This window comes from Octopus bimaculoides, chromosome 1 (genome assembly GCF_001194135.2).
Source record: "Octopus bimaculoides isolate UCB-OBI-ISO-001 chromosome 1, ASM119413v2, whole genome shotgun sequence".
Taxonomy (NCBI): domain Eukaryota; kingdom Metazoa; phylum Mollusca; class Cephalopoda; order Octopoda; family Octopodidae; genus Octopus; species Octopus bimaculoides.
The window spans coordinates 114,404,443-114,410,757 of record NC_068981.1 but is presented as its reverse complement, the minus strand read 5'-3'; positions in this window follow the sequence as shown (position 1 = coordinate 114,410,757).

The following is a 6,315-nucleotide window of genomic DNA, read 5'->3' as shown; positions in this document are numbered from 1 at the left end:
CACACATACACACATAAAAACTGGCACATCGTCGGTACGGCAATCACAAGTATCCAAAACGTCTTCCCCACTCTTCCAACTTCGTTTTTCCTCTTCAAAAGAATGCTTTCCTCTACTTGGACTATATGTCGTACCGCTGCAAGGCTGTCTGTCTGCTAATATTGCTGATGGACATGCAGCATGTTACTGGCATTTCACATATAAAGTCCAGGATTATGTGAAAAAGTGTGAAGACCGTCAATTGACTTTCTTCCATAAAAGTATTAAAAATTATTTGGAAATTATAATGAGAAACTAATGGTAGATTCGGACTGTCCGTATTTTAAAACCACGAATTAAAAATAAAATGGGTGGGGTGCATAATCAAAGATAGAATCGAAAAGACTGTTTTGAAAATTCGTAAAAATAAAGAGGTTATGAGGGGTTTTAGCAAGTGCTTACAACATAATTCAGCCCATTCATATATATATATATATATGTGTGTGTGTGTGTGTGTGTGTGTGTGTGTGTATGTTTGCTAGTGTCTGTTTTTCCTTTAGCTTTTGTTTACTTATACACATCAACAAATGAGCCAATGAAGTACTCTTTGTGTGGTTGTTCAATTTTCTAGAAGTTACATCCAATTCTCCCTCATAATCTGTTCTTGTTATTATTAAGGAAAGGGAAAATGTTTACTCCTCTCCATTAAATTTAATATTTTTGGTTTTGTTTGGCTCTATGAATTTAATTTTTTTAAAAATATTTCTGCCCATTACTTGATACAGGAAATTGGAAAATCCTGACCAAAACAGAAAAATTCTAACTTGATAAATAATATAGAGAGAGAAAGAAAAGGTTCTGTTTTCCAAAGCCAAAAGATGTGCTTTTAGCTGGGGTGTAATTTTATAATTAAAACAAATTCAAAATTTAAATTTCAGAACATAAGACTTAGCGCATTATCTGGTGTATAGCCGCAGTTCAAACGGGTACAAAACCTAAAACAAATGTGTGTGTGTGTGGGGGGTGTATTTAATAGCCAGGGGTCAATTTATGTTCAATCGCAGAAAGGATTCAAAACGACAACGTACGCAATCATTATACATACAAACATACCCATACATACTCACACATACACAAATACATACCTATCAGCCACTCCCAAGAGCCAGTTTGATCCAAAATTCTGACCACCATTCTTTATATTTGCACACAAACACACACGTATTCAGCTTTTCGCTTTTATTCATTACTTTTTTTTCTTTTAATTGTCTATCACTATTCATCTGTCTTTGTTTTTTGTTTTTGTTTTGGGGTTTCGCTTTAGCGACACCAGTTACACTTGGTACCCGGAATTTGCTTGGTGTCGTCAAAGTGGCAAAAGGGATTTTTAAGTTTCTGAAAATTTGAAACAAAAAGGCATGTTTTTTTTAAACTGACTGTCGCAGGGATATGAAAATATGGCTACTACTCGTTAATTTGAAATTAAACTTACCAAAGACGAGGGTCTTCCAGCGCCCCCTAGCACCCCCTAGCGCCCCGAAGTTTCTTAACGCCCTCCTTGTGCCTCTTTGCTCCAAAAAGCCCCTGTTGAGAACATTTGGTTTAGAAGATATTTAAGTAGCTCTAAAAGAAGTCATTTGAAAAACAAATTGTAACTTCTTGCTTTAAAAACAAGCTCTATTCTGCTGGGCTGTAATTTTAACATCCCACTTAAACAATACATGCTTGAAACTCCTCTTTTCCAAATTTTGTGCCACAATAGACCTATGTTAGCGATATTTGCCAATGAAGACAGCTGTGTCAGATTCAAAATCTATATTTTTGCTCTAGTCGAATCCTGCATTTAAAAACTCACTTCTCTCCCTTTCTGCTGTTTGATTTCTGAAGTTCTGATGTTCCATCTTTCTTCACTTCTATGATGACTTGTCACTAGTCAAGACTATTTGCGATTTGCCTCAGAAATTCGTACTTTCTAAAACCTAATCTTTATACTCCTTTTCTGATTTATTGCATGAGTTTTGAAATGAAGTTCTCAAACTTTTTGAGCCACCGTCACCCTCATAGCCATATAATATCCTCAGCGCCCCACCCCTATTTTTATGTATAAATAAATATTTTATATTTTACTAATTTATGTTTACTATGAATCATTTGATATTTGATATATTATATAATTTATATACAATACTATAATAATATTATAAATTCATAGCGTCCCCCAATCCATTGCCTTCCTCCCAATGCCGCCTTTTTCTCTACCGCCGCTCCCCGCACCACCTCCTTAGACACCGGCGCCCACCTGCACCCTCTGAACGCCCACCGGGGCGGTAGCGCATACCGGGGCGGTAGCGCCCACTTTGAGAACCTATGGTCTAGGATATAGAGACAAAACTAGGACTTTTGAAAAAGAATGGCTTAAAGAATGTTTTCTTCGTGGTCTCGAGATATAGTAAAAGGTTAGGTTCAAATACATTATCTCTTAGAGGGGTCGAAAGATCACAATAACAGGGAGTGACGTTGTAACATACCTATACACATATACATACATATACACACTCACACTTGCACATATACCACTCATATACCTAGATGCATGTATATGTATATGCGCATGCATATATAGTAATCTGATAAATAGATATGTAATGAATACATTAGGACGAAATAGTTAACAGACTTACAATATAATGTAGTCTAAAGCTAAGGATATTTAGGGTCGAGAAAATAAGTTAGTATATTAAGTTTAGATGGTAGGGTAATTTCAGGTTTTGTAACTATAATCGAAGACTACTTGGGATGAAGTGTAATAGCTGAGAGAAAATAAATTCAGTCAGTATAATATATATGCGCATATGTATACGTTAGATAACTTATAAGTTGGGTAAACTAAATTTTAAGACTGTTTTATTAATACAATGCTGGCATTTGACTATTAGTTCATTAAGCTCATTAATAAGATCCGATTTGCATCTCTGAATCGCAGGCACTTCGGTAGAACATAAGTAGCAGCCACCATCACTCCTTGATACCGTCCATATAATGGACCAGGAAGTGTAGTGATTTACTCCTTTAAATTTCCAGATTAACATAGCTAATGAAGTTGTGTGTCGTTTCTTCCTATCCTTAAAAGAATTCATTTACTTGATCTCGCCTTAAATTCCGTCGCCTTGCTTCCGATATAGTGATAGACTGTCAGATGTGAGAATGAAGCATTCAAACACTATGTTCTTACGATGGTGTTAGTTATCTTAATGGCAATTATCCCTATCTCTATTATTACATAAATGATCCTTTAAACTAAGTAGTAAAGAAAAAACTACAATTATTTTTATCATAGTTGGTGCAATATAAGATTCATAGTACAAATATTATTACTAATACTGGTAAAAATAGTTGGGCTAGGATTTGGTAAATTACAATGATTAATATTCACACTTAGGCCATAACTGATACTACTTAATTTCCTGTCCTTTATTATGGCAATATTATCTGAACGTATGCGAGTATATATACTTTTGTACATTTATATTGTGTATTCTTATTACTATCAGTTTTTACCATTGATTTGTTAAACATTATTTTTAATTATGAAATATTATAATAATATTTTGCTACTTCATATATTTTTTAAATTATATCATTCTGACCAGAGTCACTTATTAGGATATAACTTATCTTTCGATTCCTTTAGGTGTCCAGGCATTCATTATTCCTTCCATTCAAGACTGCAAATTGTGATTACTCTTTTATTTTATCCATCGCCCCACCCCTATTTATATCTATCTTTTCCGCCTGTACCTCTTTCTGCTGTGTCTGATCATTATGATCTTCTTTGAAGGTATTCTAAACATGCATATCGCAGTTGATTTGTGACCCTATGTACTCTGATAATTATTTTTGTTTTAGTTACGTTTTACCTTCTCGATCAGACGATTGCTTGAAAATGCAGACTAATTAGTGAATCCAACTTCTAAAATAATCACATCTATTGATAACTGTTGTGAAAATGTTCGACTCCGATATATATTGTACGTTTAATACATGTCTATGAAAAGATTTCTATCTCAGACAAAAACCACGCCATCATGCTTTTCGGCGGTTATACACGTTTAATATGATACACAAATGGTGATTTTAATTTAATACTGTTTCAATCGCGTTCATCGAATTTTTTACAATACGGCAAGCTTTCCGCAATACCAGTGAATATATTATTCCCTATTTCGAAATATATCGAAGCGCAATCTCCGTGTGAGCATGTGACAAATAGGGACACGGCAGTGGCAAACCCCAAGTCGGGGAAAGCGCATCTGTTACTCTTATGAATTACCTCTGCGATGACGTCCGTCTCGCTCCGATATAGAAGTTGTATTTTAAAGACAATATGTCTATGAAGAAATATTCTCTCAGACAAAAATCACAGTATCATACCTTACAACTGTGTATGATACACAGGTGGTGATACATACATACGCATACATGCATGTACACATGGACACAATCTTTACATGAGAACAACTTCTTTTTAAAAGAATGTCCAATAAACTAAATAATACCTATAGATCTAAAAGCAAAATAAATACCAAGAGAGCAAAATGTTTTGCTTTTATCTCCTATTTATGATGAAAGATGGCGGATATATTTATTCAAGTAGAAATAGTAATCAGTCTGCAAAGACAGGAGTAAATGTATGTGTTAATTTCTGTAACTTCCAGCCTTCGATACACAATGATGAAAAATTCCAATATCTTCAAAATATACAAACCATATGTCATTTTCTCTCAACTCCTTTTATTCGATTTCCGAGCATTTCTATTTATTTTCTTTATTCATTATTATATTTCTACTTATTTTTAATTTCTGTTACACTTTTATTTTTGCATTTGTATTTGCTGTTTAGTTTGATATATCAGACGCTATTATACATTACGGTTAAAAAAAAATCATATTATCTTGGTCAAAATCAATCCCTTGTCAATGAAGTAAAAACTTTATATAGATTTTGACAGTTATTTACATTATTCCACTTCATTTTCCATTTCTGATTGTAACGATCCCAGTAATGATTGTTATAAACAGGGTAATAGATAATTTCTTTACATAAAAAGACTTGTCAGTCCGCCTCATGATTCCAACGAACAGAATGGAGAAGGTGTTGCCCTGGAGGATGGGCATCCCAGTTCATACATTCTACTAAAGATATCGGAAAAGTGATAGACGTCATTCGATCTTATTTCCTGGGCCTCATAACCCTGATGTCTTAAACTTCTTGGTAACTTTAATCAGTAAGTTACATCATTTATATCACAAAAATTTTGAAAAGCATGTAAATTGCACTATCACAAAACCTTCCTCTAAATTTATGATTTTAGAATATTAATCTAAGAAATAATAATGTTTCTGTGAAACTGATCAGAAATACAATATCCTTGGCTATCTTTAGTTTATAACCTATTAAGAACTAACTGCCCTTCTTATCTTTAAACTTACAAATGCCGATTCGTTATCCGTGACTGATAGAGCATGACAACGACAAATACGTGCCATAAGTTTCAATGACATCATTCACAGCTCAGAGGTGTAATTTCATGCACATTTTCTATAAGGGCAATTTATTTTCTGAGACAGTATCCACAACGAAGGTCATTCAGGTTTGCGTGTACAGGAAAGTATTAAATATAACTAAATTTTAATCATCGCTGCTTAGTGCCCTCTAATAAATTAGTTTCAGCTTGACAAAGCTTTGTACACATCGTGATATTTATTAATTGTTGTTTACGTATAAGAACGAGTGATTCGGTGACTGTAAAACGTAACGGCGGAGAAATTTTAGAAATGAAGTAGATATCCATCTATTAGGGTAAAATACCGTTATAGATGTAAAATATATGGGTTGCAAACTGCTACAGAGAATCGAAATCCGTACTTCTTAATTTTCGGCTGAGCGCTCTGTACCATTGAACTAAACGGTCCGTGACAAGAGATTTCGTCTTTTATAATGCTATAAGAGTATTTTACACGATCCTCCAATCTGTTTTCACAGCTATTCCCCAGCGTTCGAGATTTCTTCTAAAACACCAACTCACTCTGTGCTTCTATGTTTACTCTTTTAGTCTTTTACTTGTTTCAGTCATTTGACTGCGGCCATGCTGAAGCATCGCCTTTAGTCTAGGAATTCGACCCCAGTACTTATCCTTTGTAAGTCTACTACTTATTATTTCGGTCTCTTCTGCCTAACCGCTAAGTTGCAGGGTCGTAAACACACTAACATCAGTTGTGAAGCGATGTTGGGGGAAGGGACAAGCACAGACACGCAAACACACACACACACACACA